Genomic DNA, 19,015 nt, shown 5'->3' on the forward strand with positions numbered 1-19,015 from the left:
GCTGGTTTCCTTCTAGGAGCCATCTAAAAAAAATTTAAATAAATTTAATCAATTATGACGACATAATTAAAAAATTATTCCGTTACCTAACTAATCACCTAAACTATAGTATTCCGTCATCTAACTAATCACCTAAACTAATTATCTAACTAATCACATAAACTAATTACCTAACTAATTAATAACCTAAACTAACTTAAAAAAAAAAAAAGGAAGAGAGAGAATGTACCTTAGAGGGAGAGGAGAGGAGTTTGGGAGGAATGGACGAGGCAGCCTCGTCTCGGCGTCTCAATATATAGAAAAGGATTCGTCGTAAACGCGACGTAATATTACGACGAAGTTACCAGACCCGCGTTTTTTCATTTACGACGAAGTTACCAGGCCCGCGTTTTTCGATTTACGACGAAATTACGTCGAAACGTCGGTTTACGACGAATTTACCAGGCCCACGTTTACGACGAATTTACCAGGCCCGCGTTTTTCCATTTACGACGAAATTACGTGGAATAGATAACCATTTACGACGATTTTACAACGCTTAACCCTAAACACCGAGAATGAAATCCCTAAACCCCAAAGTCACATATCATCTAACATCATATCTCTTCTCTACTACTTTGTGCTCTTTCTCCAACTTAAACTCTAAAACCCTAAAACTCCAAATAATTTTTTAAAAACTAAAGAAATACATATTATATAAAACAACATTTGTTACACATACATTAGGATGGTAAAAAAATAATATTTCTTTAAACATACGTTACAATAGAGAAATACAACATTTGTTACATATATTACATCACTCTAAATCGTTTTCGTTCTCATCAATATTACATCACTCTAAATCGTTTTCGTTCTCATCACTATCATTACAATCATCATCGTCGCTTCTCTCGAACTCGTCTTCACGTGCTTCATCTGTCGCATCTTCGGGAATATCTTCATATTGAAAGTTTTGCGGGTCGATCAAAAGGATTTCATCAGTTGGTTGTTCTGGTACCTCAACTTCATTGATAGCGTCTTCTTCTTGCAAGGGCGGTTCTTCTCCAGCGACAATGCGTCCACGAGGTGTAATTTTGATAGCAGCTAACCAGTTTATCCCGGAAGTTCGAAGCCGAGGATAAGGAAGGAAGCTAACTTGCTCGGCTTGTGAAGCTAAAATGAAAGGCTCAAATTTGTTGTATCTTCTCCCAAAATTGACATCCACAACACCAAATTTTTTATACCGAATCCCTCGGTTCACAACAGGATCGAACCATTCACATTTGAAGAGGACGCATTTTAGCTTCAATAACCCCGGAAATTCCACTTCAATAATCTCCTGCAAGATCCCGTAAAAGTCTGTTTCACCTTTCACACATATTCCGTAGTTACTCGTTGCCCGATGTCTCCCATACTCGTATGTGTGAAAGGTAAATCCTCGTGTGAAATACATAGGTGATGTGGTGACCTTTGCAACTGGACCTTGAACCAATTCGTGAAACCATACGGGATAATAAGGATCGTCATAATCAACCTGCAAAAAAACAGTTATTCTTAATTAATATTGAAGTATCAAAACACTTACTTAATTAATCAATGTATGAGATATATTACGTACCTGTGATTTTAACCACTTGACAAAGTGCTTATCTTTACGTGTGTCCACATCAGTTGCAGATATTCCTGGTATTGCTTCTTCAACTTGAGATACAAACATGCTGCAAATTAAACAAATAATCAAGTCATACATAATTAACTTCAATTCATATAATTAACATTCACAAAAATATTTACCTTTCAAAGTAACGGGTCACTGCATCCTCGCAGTTGAGCAGAATATAAGTGTGGGCACTATGTTTATCCTCTTCACATGACCACCATACTTCTTTCGTTTTACCACCAAACCGTGCAATTTCGCAGAAAATGTCAGGAACACCATCAATTGGATATGATGTCGGTACTCCACCATCATCATATCTTCTAGGAACTCTTTTCCTCGTACGAACAGTTGGAGCAAAGTAGTATGATGTGAAGTTAGATGTTTCGGCTGTCAAACTCCCGCAACTATTGAACCTTCCACCTTTGCAAGATTTCTTGCTTTCCCCTTCAAATGTTTCATCTGTCGCTCATACGGATACATCCATCCGTTGTGAACAGGTCCACGAAGCAATGCTTCATACGGTAGGTGGACAACTAGATGCTCCATGACGTCAAAAAATGAAGGAGGAAATATCTTCTCCAGGTTGCACAATATGATCGGAATGTTATGATGAAGTTGTTCGATGACTTCTTCCTTGAACGTACGTGTGCTAAGATCTCTGAAAAAAGCGCTGATGGCTGTATATTGCAAAAGTAATCAAATTAATAACATTTCATAACATATGTATATATATTATAAAATTATAATTACCTGCAAGTGCTTCATGGACATTTGCTGGAAGGAGCTCGGCAAAAGCAAATGGAAGTAGTCGTTGCATAAACACATGACAATCATGACTCTTCATTCCGGAGAACTTTTGACCTCGTTCAACACATCTTGACAGATTTGAAACATAACCATCAGGAAACTTAACTTCTGATGCAACCCAGTCAAACAAGGTTGTTTTGGCTTCTGATGACAACCGGAAGATGGGAACAGGAACGTTTCCATTGCTCTTGATATGTAACTCACTTCTTGAGCAAATATCAGGTAAGTCCATCCTTGACTTTTTGTTATCTTTTGTCTTCCCAGGGACGTTAAGTAATGTATTCATGATGTTCTCAAAAAAGTTCTTCTCAATATGCATGACATCCAGATTGTGGCGTAAGAGAAGATCCTTCCAATAGGGTAGCTCCCAAAATATACTCTTCTTATGCCAATTGTGAGACACACCATACCCATCAGGCATATTTCCAGGAACATGCCAATTTCCTCCAACTTTAACTGTTTCCTGAGCTCCGTAATAATCAATGTCTGCTTCGATCTGCTGGCCGGTGAGATATGGAGGAGGACCGTCTCTGACAATTTTTTTGTGCCGAAACAATGTCTTATTTCTTCTGTACGGATGGGCAAGTGGAAGAAAGCGACGATGACAATCAAACCAACAACTCTTCCTACCATTCTTCAGTTGAAAAGCATCCGTCGATCCAAGACAATATGGACAAGATAATCTTCCATGTGTTGTCCAGCCAGACAACATCCCATAAGCAGGGAAATCACTTATCGTCCACAGCAGAACTGCTCGCATCGTAAAATTGTTTTTCAAGGAACAATCGTACGTCCTCACCCCTTCTGACCACAATTGCTTTAGCTCTTCTATCAACGGTTGAAGAAAAACATCAAGAGACCGTTTTGGATGCTTCGGCCCAGGGATTAATATGGTCAAAAATAGAAATTCTTGTTCCATGCACATATCCGGCGGTAAATTGTACGGCGTAAGAATGACTGGCCACAAAGAATATTGTCTACCAGACATTCCAAATGGACTAAATCCATCGGTGCATAACCCAAGATAGACATTCCGAATATTTGTAGCAAAATCTGCGTGTACCTTGTTGAAATGTTTCCACGCTCTTGCGTCTGATGGATGTGCAACCTCACCATCTCTCTGGACATGTTCCGCATGCCACCTCATCGACGCAGCAGTCCTCTCAGATTGATATAATCTTTTCAATCTGTCTGTAATTGGTAGGTACCACATCCTTTGGTACGGTACCCTATTCCTCCCACGGCCTTGCGGTTTGAATCGTGGTTTTTTGCAGAATCGACACTCTTCTAACTTGTCATCTTCTTTCCAGTAGATCATGCAGTTGTCGATGCAAACATCAATCATCTCCGAAGGCAACCCAAGACTATAAACCAATTTCTGAATCTCATAATAAGATTCAGCAGACACGTTGTCTTCTGGCAAATACTCTTTAAACAACTCCGCCCATGCATCCATGCAATTCTCAGGTAAATTATGATCCGTTTTAATATTCATCATCCTAGCTGCTAGAGACAATTTAGAGAGACCTTCTCTACAACCAGTGTAGATTGGTTGATTTGCAGCATCTAGCATTTCATAAAACCTTTTTGCATCCAAATTAGGTTCTTCTACATTTCCAGTTCCATCAGCTATTGTTGTAGTTGTTTCTAAAAATGCATCACTAATCATATCTTGAACCCTATCATGATCTACCATCTGCTCATGATCTTGATGATAATTATATTCATTATGCAAATGATTCGGTTCTTCACTATGATGACCATCCTCAAAATTATTATTACTACTACTAGCTTCATTTCCCCCATAACCCTCTCCATGTTGATACCAAATGTAGTACTGTGGTGTAAATCCTATGTTTACTAAATGCTTCCATACAGTTTCACTACGTGCAAATTTTGAATTCTTGCATTTTCGACAGGGGCAGAACATCTTACCGCTTTCCTGTGTGATCGGTGTACAGCCCGTCTGGTGCATGAATGTCTCTAGCCCGCTCAGAAATGCGTTCGTCACCCTCCCGTCGGAATCTTTGTGCAAATACATCCAACTCCGTAACTCGTAAATACTACCGCCACCGGCCATTTTTTTCTTAGATTTTTTTTTTAAATCTTTTTTTTTCTGATTTTTTTTCGGATTTTTTTTCTCCCGTTTGTGTGTTGTGAGGAAGAGAGTTGTGGGAAATGACATATATATAGAGAAATTTTCGAGTTGGGTAGTTGAAATATAACAACGATTTTATAAGGAATATTTTACATCGATTTTACATGGTTTTAACATAATATTTACAACGACTTTACGACGAAATTAGGTAAGCTAAAGCACATTGAATACACGTTTTCACCTAAATATAACGGTAACATGTTTCGTTGTAATGTCGATGTAATGATTACGACGTATTTCTCATTCCACGTACATTCGTCGTAAACTTACATGGATTTTACGACGAAAACTATTCGTCGTAAATTTACATGGCGTTTACGACGAAAGTTAGATTCCTCGTAACTGCGTTGTAAACACCATGTAAATTTACGACGAAATATTTTCGTCGTAAATGTTCGTTGTTATGGGCACGTTTTCTTGTAGTGATGATAATAAGCCTATTTAGGTTGGGTCAAAAGTTTTGACTCAAAACCCACACTAAAAAAGCATCAGACGCATGAATCATAGAAAATCCTGACCGTAAACATCATCAGAGGAATTAATTTTTACCAAGATCCATAGAGGTCATTCCAAAAGACTCTCTTCAGTTGAAACCATAGTGAGGCGGCTATAGTTGTGACTCGTGCAGAGATGAGAATGTTTGATTTGGAATTTCTAGATGCCACAGTGGCTTTAGGTTAGAGCGGATTTAGATGATGATATAAAAAGTGGGAGATGAGGAGAAGTCGAACAGTAATTCCAGATGTGTGTTTCGGATCTTATAAATACAAATAATAGCCAAAGTTATTGAGTGAGTGGAGCAGAAATTCAAGGCTCTTGACTTTTCAATTTCTCAATAAGCTACGAAGGTTGAGGAAGAAATACAGCGAGAGGTTTGGTTATCTGACGTGGCAAAATAACTATTTTTTATTGGTCGATTTGCATGCTGACGTGTCTCATAATGCCTTATGGAGAGACTAAAGTCTACTTTATAGTATAAGATGTACATCATTTTTCAACCTCGTCCTAATTGCACACAATATATGTAAATAAACCTATTATTCCTCAAACACAAAGATCAAAACCCGTTTTCACACAACCCAATATTTGAGTTGGTTTTAATGGATTAGAACGTCAATCGATATTAAACCAGTTGGTATCAATTAGTTTCAAAACTGAATTGAAATCTCGACCCAAACGAAGATCCAACTACCTAATCCGACATAACCCACTATTAAACATTTTAAAATCCCAAAAAGAACACATGAAGGACCCTAAAAATCAAATTTAAAATTTTGATTGCTTATCTCCATAGATCGAAATTGGTGATGTTTGGATCATCAAATTACTACGTCCAAAGCTTTGAATGGATCATCGAACCCGCTGTAAATCGTGAAAAATGAGTGAAAATGTGGAATTTAGGGTCTGCAAATCGCAAAGAAGGTTGAAAGACAAAGGAAAAATCTTCATTTTCTATTCATTAAACTAAAAAAATAATCACGTTACCCCTAGTTCGTACACGCGCCCCGCGTCAATTAATTATAAGGCATTAACTACCAGCCCACAAATCTTCATTATTAACTTTACAAAGTTAGTATATATAACTAGTAGCCTACATATCTGTTAATAAAACTTCATCTTCTCTGCAGCTTCTCTGAAAATATACATCTATCTCTATGCAGATAAATATATTGTATCTCTGCCTTTAGTCTTCTTTATTTGAGTTCAATCTTCTCTCTCAAACTTCACTTTCTGTTTCGATTTGTAAAACTGGAACACACGATTTGGGGATTTTAACCTAGATTTCTATTTGGGGTTAATTAGCGGGTATGGGTTTGGATTAACAGATTTTTTGGGTTTGGGTTATATAGTATTTGTTTAAGAAACATAATCGGATTATCGGGTGTTCCATAGGTTTAAAGTCGGTTAAATAATATCTCCAGTTAAATAAATCGGGTCTCGGGTCGTAATTGGTTAGGTTTAAAAAAAAAAGAATACCAACCCAACTTCAAACCGCTATTTGTTGGTTTTAGTTCATCTTTTAAACTTTGTGTGAAAACTGGTTTCGGTATTTCTGATTGGAGAGTAATAGGTTTATATACTTGAATTGTGTGCAATTAGGACGAGGTTGAAAGAATGTATACATTTGTTACTATATGAAAGTTCTGATGTGGAAATAGTTCGTTAACCCGACGAATTTAGGGTGGTGGCAATAGTATATTTATATCCTCCTTTCGTGTGAAGCGTACACAATTTCGAACTTAGAAATGAGAAAGATTGTAGGGTTGTATACTTTTCATAATATTTTATATATTACACAAGTTACCTAACAACTTTAAGAATATTTAAACCGGACCAACATTGGTTTTAGCCAGACCGATGCTAACCATCAAAACCAAATAATTGCATAAGAAACTAAACGTTATTGCAAATATCTATCTATCTATTAATGGTTTTTTCTTTATAAGCTATATAAAATGTTAAAATAATCGAAAACAACTCAAAATTTGTTATAAATCATATTGTGGATGTCCATAATCGGTCCGGTTCATAACCGGCCCAATGCTAGAGAGAGAGAGATTCGACCGTGAGGAGAGAGAGAGAGAGAATCAGCATCTTGTCTTTTCCTTATTAGATTATGATTTGTACTCTTTCCATATTTGTATTTCCTTTCTTTAGTCTTTCTATTATTCTATGACGGTGTAATTCCCTATATATAAAGGGCTCTTTATGTTTATGAATTATACATAAACATACAGATTCTATTTCTTGTTTAACAACACATTATCAGCACGATTACGCTCTAAACCCTAAGCTAAAGTCCGAACCCTAAAACCCTAATCTCATCCCGGCGATAAACCCTAAACCCGACGACGAACCCTAATCTGATCGAGAACCTAAAACCCCATGCTCAAGGCGTTCCCGATCTCAGCACGCGACCTCAGTCCGTTCCTCAGCTCGCGACTTCAGCCTGTTCGCGAGACACGATCTCAGCCTGCTCGACGCGACCCGATACCGTTCGATAGCTAACACGTTCACGATACGATAGCTGCTTGCTCCCGTTCGCGACTCGTCTCAGCTTCAATCCGTTCGCGACAGACAGCAACCCGTTCGCGACCCGACAGCAACGATCAGCTCGCGTTCTTCTCTATTTGGTGGTCCATTCAACCCGACTTGAGGTTTAAGTAAAACTAAAACCTAAGAACCAAACCCTAAGGCAATAGATTCAATCCCTAATAACCTAAATTGAATCTTATTGCTTGATTAAAATCGAAAACCTAATTCTCTAAAGCCTAGCCGCATGCATACCATGCAAACCCTAATCGAAATTTGATTTGATTGTTTATGTGATTGAATTTTTTGAATCTGATACATAGAACCGATTGCTAGGATTGATTAATCTCATACTTAAATTTGGTTGATTGAATTGATGAACTAATTGAATGTTATCTTGCGATAGAAATCGCCTAAGTTGATTAGTTCTCATCTTGTTTAAAACTTGAAACCGACCGGCTTGTTCATATTGAAACCCTAATTGCATTAATCTCATTGAATATGATCGTTAGGTTGATAGTAACTAAACCCCTTGATGCATTGCTTGATTGTTTTATTAAGGTTTCATGATCACTTAGAATCGTTCTTGCTAAAGATGAATAACCGATTGCATTAAGATCATATAGAAACCGATTGCTAAGATTGTTCATAATCTTGGCCGTGCGGCTTGTCTTGCATTATGCATGTTCAGATTGTATGGCCGTGCGGCTTGTTAGCATATCATGCATGCATAATCGTATGAACTAAATGCATCATATTTGTTTGGTCGTGTGACCAATTTGCATTATATATTTGATTGTCTTGTATGCATTATAAGAACATTATAAATCCTAAGAATGAAATATATGATTTCAGATGTCGAAAATCAACAACTTGGATTTTGCTGTCCTAAATCTCTCTGGAGATAATTACTTGCAATGGGCACTTGATGCTAAGATCATCCTAAAATCCAAGGGACTCGGTGAATGTATCACCGAAGGCAATAATGCGAGTGAGAAAGAGAGATATGGAGCTATATTAATTATACGCCATCATCTTATTGAGAGTCTCAAAAATCAATATTTGACTATTGAGAATCCTCTAGACCTTTGGACAGAGTTGAAAACGAGATATGATCACCAGAGAACGGTGTTATTACCAAAGGTTATGTATGATTGGAGGAATCTCAGAATCCAGGACTTCAAGTCCGTGGACGAGTATAACTCGGCCCTGTTTAAGATAGTTTCTAAATTGAAAATGTGTGGTGAGGATATAACGGATAAGGATATGCTTGAGAAAACCTTTTCCACCTTCCACACAAGCAATGTGTTGTTACAACAACAGTACCGTGAGAAGGGCTTCACAACTTATGCTAATCTGATCTCTTGTCTCTTGCTCGCTGAGCTGAACAATGAATTGTTGATGAGAAACAGTGAATTGAGACCTCTTGGAACAAACCCATTACCTGAGGCACATGTGACCGTAGGGGCTAAGAAAGAGTCGAACCATGTCAAGAGTGATAGCCAACACAACTGTAGTCGTGGAAAATGGCATGGACGTGGTGGTCGAGACTGAAACTCGTTTGGTCGAGGCCAAGGCAACTCATATGGCCGTGGCTCCTATGGAGGCCGTGGACATGGCCGAGGCCGTGGTACATCTTTCAAGCCACAAACTCGACCAAATCCGTGTGCCATAGATGTGGTATGGATAATCATTGGGCTAAGAAATGTAGGACTCTCAAACATCTCGTTGACCTCTACCAAGAGAGTTTGAAAGGGAAGAATCCTGAAGCTCATATGACTTATCAAGATGGTGAAGATGATTTCAATCATGAACAAGACGATCTCATGGAGTATGAAACGTCTGATTGTTTAAAAGAATGAAGTTGAATTCGACATCTATGTTTTTGTATTTTTTGCTTTGTGTTTTCTATGTTTTGATTGCTTTGAACTTATTTTATTAATGAATGAAAGTTTTTGATATAAAAGTCTCTAAAGTCTGATAGAGGGCTACTGCCAGGCTAATATCATATTGCCTAAGGGTACGCATCTAGAGATATCTGATGCATTGTTTTCACCGAGCTCTAAGAGAAGCCTATTGAGCTTTAAAGACATTCGAATGAATGGCTTTCATATTGAGACTAAGGGCGAAGGAAACAAAAAGATCCTTCAGATCATAGAGATCGGCCAAGGCTATAAGAAAGTCCTAGAGTCTATACATGCGCTTTCTACTGGCCTTTTACTATGCTAAGGTCGGAATGATAGAGACCAATGCTGCTGAGTTCACGTCCCAAGCATTTAATGATTATTGTATGCCCATGGGGGTATGTGTGGAACACTCCGTGGCACATGTACATACACAGAACGGCTTGGCCGAATCAATCATAAAACGAATTCAGCTAATAGCTAGACCATTGCTTATGAGGTCTAAGCTTCCGGCCACAGCTTGGGGACACGCGGTCTTGCACGCGGCCGAACTGATTCGTATTAGACAATCTAGTGAACATAGATATTCCCCATTACAATTTCTTACGGGTCATGAGCCAGACATATCCCATCTTAAGACATTTGTCTGTGCCGTCTATGTGCCAATTGCACCACCACAGAGAACAAAGATGGAACCTCAAAGGAGGATGGAGATATATGTTGGATATGATTCTCCCACGATTATAAAATACCTTGAGCCAACTACGGGTGGTTTATTTAAGGCCAGGTATGCGGATTGTCACTTTGATGAATCCGAACATCCAACATTAGGGGGAGATAGCAGTAAACTGGTAAAAGAAATTACATGGAATCAAACATCCTTATCTTGGCAAGATCCTCGGACTCAAGAGTGTGATTTAGAAGTCCATAAGATTATACATTTACAAAAGCTAGCTAATCAATTGCCAGATTTCTTTGCTGACCCGAAAAGAGTTACTAAGTCATATATACCAGCTGCTAATACACCAATCAGTATTGATGTTCAAGAGGGACACAATCAAGTTGCTACAGAGTCTAGACAACGTTTGAAACGTGGTAGACCAATAGGTTCCAAAGATAAGAACCCTCGGAAAACTAAGAAAGGTGCAGAGATTGAAAACAAGGTTGTTAAGACCCAAGACACGACCGCAACCGTTCCTAAATCCCGGGATTTAGCCGCGGCCGATACCAAAACCCTAATAGCGATCGCGGCCGATCATGAATGCTTAGATGCGGCCGGCCCTGATGTATCTAATACTGATTCTTGAGACGCCAAGATTCAAGGTACTGAAAGTCCTGATTATAATGAGATCTCAATAAACTATGTCTTCTCTGGGATACAATAGAACATGAAGAATGTCGACATTGATGATATATTTGCATGCAATGTAAAACTTGAAATCATGGATGATAATGAGGATCATGAACCCACGTCTATTTATGAGTGCACTCAACGATCAGATTGGATCAAATGGAAAGAAGGTATAAACGTGGAGTTCAACTCTTTTAAGAAGATAGATGTCTTTGGACCAATAGTCCGGACACCTTATGATGTTAAACCAGTCGGCCATAAGTGGGTCTTTGTGAGAAAGAGAAATGAACATGGTAATGTCGTTAGATATAAAGCACGGCTTGTTGCACAAGGATTCTCACAAAGACAAGGAATAGATTCCTGATAAGTCTGGCTATAAGAGAGAAATTAGACTTGCGGTTAATGGATGTTGTAACTGCATACTTATATGGGCCACTGGATAATGAGATTTATATGAAAGTACCAGAGGATATAGAGTTGAAAAACAAATCGAGTACTCGAGAACAACACTGTATAAAGTTGAATAAATCACTTTATGGGTTGAAACAATCAGGCCGAATGTGGTACAATAGACTAAGTGAGTACTTAGTGAAAGAGGGATATAAGAATGATCTGATCAGCCCCTGTATCTTTATAAAGAAATTCGGCCAGGGCTTTGTGATTATAGCAGTGTATGTTGATGATTTAAATATCCTAAGAACCTCTGGAGAGATTTCCTAAACAGTTGAATATCTTAAAAAAGAATTCGAGATGAAAGATCTTGAAAAAAACAAAGTTTTGTTTGGGATTACAGCTTGAGTACATAAGAGATGGAATCCTTGTGCATCAAATGGCATATACAAAAAAGTACTCAAGAGATTCAACATGGCCGAGTCTCACCCATTATCTAGCCCCATGGTCGTGAGGTCCCTCGGCCTGGACACTGATCCGTTCCGTCCTAAGATGGACGATAAAGATGTCCTTGGTCCCGAAGTGTCATATCTCAGTGCCATAGGAGCTTTGATGTATCTGGCTAGTCACACGACCAGATATATGTTTTACCGTGAATCTATTGTCTAGATTTAGCTCTTGTCCGACCCAAAGGCACTGGAACGGGATTAAACATGTTCTTCGTTACCGGCAAGGAACAAAAGACTTGGGTTTATTTTATACTAACCAAAACAAAGAAGATTTAGTTGATTTTGCTGATGCAGGTTATCTTTCGGATCTACACAATGCTCGATCACAGACATGATCCATTATTCTATGACGGTGTAATTCCCTATATATAAAGGGCTTCTTATGTTTATGTACATACAGATTCTATTCTCTTATTACAACAAAATTTAGATTTGACTTGGTTTATTCTTATTATAAGGTAATACCAAGATTTCATTAATTATAACTATATACCATAATTGTAGGATAATTAACAAATGAACTACAAATACATGAAAACCAAATATTCACCAATTTATATGTAAGTGAATATTCAATCCGAACACAAATAACAACATCTCAAGTTTTACGCTTAGAAATTATATGTTTAATAGATGGTTCTTGAACCTCTACATCGATCTTTAGTGGATGTAGATGGATGTGGAAATATAACAATGGAAGGGCATAGCTTATGGGTATAAGAAATTAAAGATTCAGAGAATCCATATTGCATAAAAAGTTGGAAGCATGCAATAGGAAACATGTTGCATCATTCGACATATCAGCACTTTGGGAGAGACAACAAAGACTTGATAGCGATATTAGGGGAACCTCAGGATGGGCAAATTTCTCGACGGAGTTGAAGGAAATACAAGAACTGAATAGAAGATTTCTAGATTTCATGTATTCTATACTCATAGGGGATAAAATGGAACTGAAGATCACTTAACTAGAACCACTCAATCTTTTTATAGGATTCTTTGTTTTGTTGGTTGTTCTATTTCGGTGTAATTATCCAGACCACTTTAATCTTGAGTAATAAAATGGATATTTTATCGTCAAAAAATATATATGTACGAGGATAAATCGCTGAAATTTCCTATGATATATTATACACAAAATAAATAATATATAAACAACTTTGCAACGTTCCCACAGAAAATATGCATTTAAAAATCGCTAATCATATGCTACATAATGGGTTTATGCTTTCTTTTTATAAAAGAAATATGTGAAACAAATCGTGACAAAAAAAATATGTGAAACAAAATATACAAAGTTATAGTTATTATAAAGTTAAAAAATATTTTGATAAATCATAATAACGAGATAATAAACTTAAGAATGAATCTATTTTGAGACCTATTTTGAAATATTGTCAGAAAGAGATATACCCATTATAACAAATCCCCTTCCTATTATTAGGAGATTTTCACCCAAAAAAATATGAGAACAATTTTTTTTCATAGAAATAAAATATACAATATTCAGTTTTAATATAATAAATTGAATAGTAACTAGATTATGTAGAGATTTTAACTATTGAAATGATAACACAATTAATAATCCGTTTTCATAATTATATTTACGATATGAATTTATTTAAGGATAATAATATCCTTAATTTTCAATTTACTCAATGATTTTCACATCTTTCAAACAATAATAATTAAACACGAATTAAATCTTCAAAAATGGGGGATATTCTTCTAACATATATTTTTCTATTCAACATATAAAGAAAAAAATAATGTATGTTGAAAATCAATGTACATCCAACTATTTTTACTCAATTTTCTTATGAAGGTGGTTTTTTGTTGTTTGTTTAGTGTTTAAACTTAATGTGTACTAGAGATTGACCCGCTATTGATTCTTCCGTTTTTATAAATTTATATATATTTTGCATGATTAGTGCTATATGTTTTAGATGTGTCGCCAACTCGCCATATAATTAATTGTATTCGGATCTGAATCGGGTAATATAGTTATTTTTGGTACAAATATTCCAAACCCATTTCAGATACATTTGTTATTTAGATATTTTTAGGTTCATATATATCAGAACCGAACCACCTAAAACCCTAGAGGGCCCAAATCGAAATCCACATATAATTTTATAATATCCAAGTGATGCCTAATTTCAAAACCCCAAAAAAATCCGATATCCAAAAGAAATAACCGGTACCTAAATGGGTAGCCGAATGTCCATGCCTACTGATTTTGTTTAAAAAAAAATTTCTTTCCATGTGTTTAGCTAAATTAAGTGAAATAGAGAGAGTGTTTTATTTAGTAAAATAGTTATATGGTGTGGAAAATAAAGTGGCAATATATGTAATACATTTTTATTATTTTGATTTAAGTTATTAATTTGTTCATATAAACTACATCTTTGAATTATGTGTTTGGCTATGTAGCTTTTCACCTATTGAAAGTAAGATAAACAATAGTAAAACAGAATAAACCGAACTTTTAACTATATGCAAAATCTGGTTATTTTACATTTTGATTTTTATAATTAGTATAAATTTAATGTTGATTATCAAATAAATAACAATCTGCAATATTATTATTATTGTAATATAATTAATGATGTTATGTATCATTAAGATAATATTATTAATGAAGTTGTTAAATCAATACAATACTAAAAGCAGAATAAGGGCTCCTCTCATGCTGTCCACGTCATCAATTATAATCAACCAATAGGAAATCACCGTTGAGCCACGTCAGACGCAGCAGCATTGCATTTGGGCCTCGCATCATATCGGCCCGATAAAGTCCGGAGAGTCCATGTCTCGGTGAAGCCTCCTGATCGATTTTCAATCCTCTTTCTCTTTTTCTTCTTCGTTCCGTCAATCCCCTTTCTCTTCCTCTTCTCCGGTTACTACGTTTCACAAATCTTTCTCTTACCTTTCGACTTCCATTACTCTTCTCTCCAATTCCGTTTCAATGCATATTTCACCAGGCATATTCTAATTCTTCTACTCACCTCTTTCTGAGAAACTGAATCGTAAAGCGTTTTCTGAAACACTCGATCTCCTTCCCTCATAAAGCCAAATCCGATCACATATCTATATAAATAGAGATAGATACATGTTCAGATTCCTTAAAAAGCTAGGGTTTTATTCGAGATTTGGTAGATTGTATAATCGCGAGATGTCTTCTTCCGAGATTAGGGCACAGAAGAACCAACTGCCATCTCTGATCTCATCTCTCCCCGAAGAAATCTTCGTCGACATCATAGCGCCGTGCCTCTCGATCCTATTACCCGAATCTCTCCCAAGCCTCCATGTGTTTCCGATCACTCATGGAGAAGAAAGGGAGAAGACACTCTCTGACATCGCCAAAGCATGTGAAGAATGGGGTTTCTTTCAGGTTCGTATCTCCAACACACGCACACAAAAATAGAGCTTTATCTCTCTGTTTTCATGAGATTTATGTCTCACTCTGTTCTCTCTGTGTAGCTGGTGAGCCATGGGACTCCACTGGAGCTTCTGAACAAAGTTAAGGACCTGAGCTCAGACTGCTACAAATACAGAGAGAGAAGAAGCGTCCAAGACTTCAACACCCGTGAAGCTGCTCAACGAACTGCTTGAGAAAAACTCTAGAGAGAAGCTCGAAAGCGTTGACTGGGAAGATGTTTTCACTCTCCTAGACCATAACCAAAACGAGTGGCCATCCAACACTTCTGGCCTCAAGTAAACATTAAAACGCTTTTAAATAAATCAAATTTGAATTCAAAGGTTGTAACTTTATATGTACTCTGTTTTCTTCAAAAAACAGAGAGACAATGTTGGAATACATAGGAGAAGTGATGAAGCTAGCGAGCAAGATAATGGAAGTGATGGATTAGAATCTGGGTTTGCCTAAAGGTTACATAAAGAAAGCTTTAAACGAAGGGATGGAAGATGGTGAAGAGAAGGCTTTCTTTGGAAAAGTTAAATGTGACAATACATTAACTATGGAAGGCATTTCCAGTGGGGTCTTTGGTTGTCCTTTTGTACCTCATACTACTTCTGGTTTCAAATTTTAACTCTGCAGGCATCAAATTTGACATCTGAAGATCTGTCTTTAACGGTTCTTGCTCCAACATCCTTCACATCACCTATAAGCCCATTCCTAAGATTCTTTGAGTTCACAGAGAGGGTACAAACCGAAAACGCAATACAACAACGTATAAGTTCCAGTCGTTGCCCTCAATTCCACTAGAGCTTTTGTTTAAAGCATCGAACTTGAAGGTTGGATTTTGTGGTTACTATTCTTAGAGGTTCACACAGTAGTCTAGAGGAGATTCAGTGCCGTAAGAACTGCTAGACAGACTGTGGAGCTGTTCTTGCTGTTGGCGCAGCTTTAAGATCTGAAGCATTGAAGGTATATAAAATTTAATCTACTAGACAAATCTTCAAGCCTTCTTTATGCCTTTTCTATCAAGGTTTAGTTAGAATTGCTACTTTTTCATTTTTCAGGAAGAAGTATTAGCAACGAGTCTTCTAGAAGACAATCCCTTGGCGGAGCTGATATTATACTCAAATTGAATGGCTTCTTCACCACTTACTATCCTTCGGAGGCCACTAGAGCTACTGTAAGTTAAGTTTGTCATTTTATTTTATGTGGTTGACATATACCTATATTAATCTCTCTGTCTCTTGCAAAATTGTTGATTTAGTTGATTTGTGGCATTTTATTTTACGATTTCTGTGGCTGTTTTGAAAGAATTTTTGCATTTTACAATTATGTTTCTTACTTTGGTTACTTTTTTTGTGTGTATATTCTTCACAAAATTTCACAAAAAGATTTGTTGCCTTTTTTCTGTAATTTTCTTCATTGTTTGATTGAGGCTGATTTGTATTGCGTTCTTTGTGTTGCAGTTTTAGTAGCGACAAGAATCTATATCCTACAAATAAAGATGACGAACTCCCCAATCTCTCCGCTTCATCCAAGTCATTATAATATATTCCTTACAAACCTTAGAACTTTGAAGACATGTGGAGATTCCCTCTTTCATGGAGGATGCAACCAAATTGCAGTTACATTACATACTCATCTTAACTGCATAAGATTCGACCGAACCATCTTCAACTTCCCTCACGCCGGCTTCCTAGGCAAAGAGACTGATTCAGGTCTTACAGACTAAGAAACGCTCCAGCGTCGTTTGTTTTTCAAATAAACCACGACTGGTATCAAGACAACTTAAGACATCTGGATACGCTTAGATATACTGAAAGAAGCAGCATCCGGTTTCATGACATGTCATCATCGTGAGGAAGAGCGGTTCCTTGAATGCTCCGTTTCAGTGGAGTTCTGCTTGATATTTATAACTGGAATACACATAGTATGCTAACCCAGACGAGCTATCCTCATCAGTACACTGGAGAATCACAAGAAAGACGCCATGTCGCCATCTGCTTCGTCAAGACTTTCCGGTTCAAGATAGTCAAGAACCTTACTCGGAACGCTCTAAACGTTTAAGTACTATATATTTTTTTTAATGTTTTCGTTGTTACTATGTGGAAACTGAAAATGAGATGTTAGATTAGATAGGAAAATATGTACTTTCGTTCAATACAGTCAACACTAAAAAGATTAAAAAGTTTAGTTATTTCTTTATTTTTATTCTTTAAATAGAAAAACAATTCCAGAAAACATTTGTATGGAGTTTGGTTCACCTTAATTTCTTGATAATTAATGATTAAGGTACATTTAAATTATTTGATATAATGGTATATGAAACTCAAGTAATATTTTGTTAGAAATGTAATACTTTTAATTATAAAAATATTTTCACATGAGAGAAATTTCCAACACATATTTTGAATAAAAGTTCAACAAATGCTAAAGTATTTTACAGAAGATAATTAGTAAACACTAAACTTAAAGAAACTTTCATTATAAATTGAAAAACTAATATAAACTGAAACAAACATGTATTATAAAACATCATTTGTTGTTATATAATATATACAAATTAATATTTTTGACATTATTAAAACTATTTATATATTACTTTAAAATATAAATTTTGTAACTTTATCACATTATTTTTAATTGGTTTAGCTTGGAGGTGGGTGTATTAACTTATTATCATGAAAAATTTGTTAGAGTAATAATATTAAAATCTCATACTCTTAGAAGTAAAAAATATTAATTATTCTCACTTAAGATTTTCTTCAACTATATCAAATTGAAATAGAAATCAAATAGGAAAAAAATAAAAATCATTACATTTTCATAATTTTCTTAAATTTAATAATTTTGTGTTCTCTTACAATAATCAGTTGATAACACAAAACAATAAGTTTAATTAAATTCACAATATAATTTTTAGAATAAAACAGATTACATTTATTAGTTTCAACATATTGTAAATTTTAAATAATTATAAAATTAATATTTTAAAATAAAATAATTTTATTATAATTTTACTTTTATACTAATTTTTTTATGATATTGATATGATTTTATAAAATAAAACTAAAAACAAAAAGATATACAGATACTTTATGAAATTGAGATTTATATAAAAGGGATTTTTTTGTTGTCAAATTACATGTTTTAATATTTTTACTTTTAAGATATTGACTTTTTGATACTTAATTTCTGTATGATATTTATATGATTATTTATATATACACACACACACACACATATATATATATATGAAAAACGAAAATAAAAATAGAAAAAACATATTTTAAAAATATATAGATATTTCTTTTTTCTTGTTTAAGAAAAAAATATGAATAAAAACTAAAATAGAAATCTTGATAATGGCAATTAACAAAAACAAAATTCATTAAGGTTAACAATGTAATTAACCATCATGAAAATTAAGGTGATGACGACACATAAGAAACTGACTTCTCAAATAATATTATAGAGATCCGTTTGTTTTAATTAATTTCTTAGTCTTATCATAAATTCATATCCAAAGCTTGTTTAGGTTTCAATACGATCTTTCTCATTAGCTCATCATTTAGTCTATCGTGTGTAAATTTATAAAAAAAAATATAGAAAAGTTAACAAACTCAACTTGCTACGAATCATATTTTAGTTAAACCCAGCGATGATGTTTATTGGCAGTTTCAGAAAAAAACATATGCATCAAATTAAACAATATATAACTGATATGAAAATGCAAAAAGAATATAGAAGATCAAACATTAAATTCAACAAGACAACAATATAAAAAATCTATTTTCATT

At 35.5% G+C, this 19,015-nt stretch overlaps 1 long non-coding RNA gene across 1 annotated transcript; it reads left to right on the forward strand.

Moving 5' to 3' along the window:
- The first annotated feature begins 12,142 nt into the window (after nt 1–12,142).
- Nucleotides 12,143–17,412, forward strand: LOC111202568. Its single transcript, XR_007319511.1, has 5 exons — nt 12,143–15,188; nt 15,278–15,511; nt 15,597–16,184; nt 16,280–16,395; nt 16,682–17,412. It is a non-coding gene; the product is annotated as an uncharacterized LOC111202568 (long non-coding RNA).
- The last annotated feature ends 1,603 nt before the right edge of the window (nt 17,413–19,015 follow it).

Source organism: Brassica napus, chromosome C2 (assembly GCF_020379485.1).
Source record: "Brassica napus cultivar Da-Ae chromosome C2, Da-Ae, whole genome shotgun sequence".
In the NCBI taxonomy this organism is placed as follows: domain Eukaryota; kingdom Viridiplantae; phylum Streptophyta; class Magnoliopsida; order Brassicales; family Brassicaceae; genus Brassica; species Brassica napus.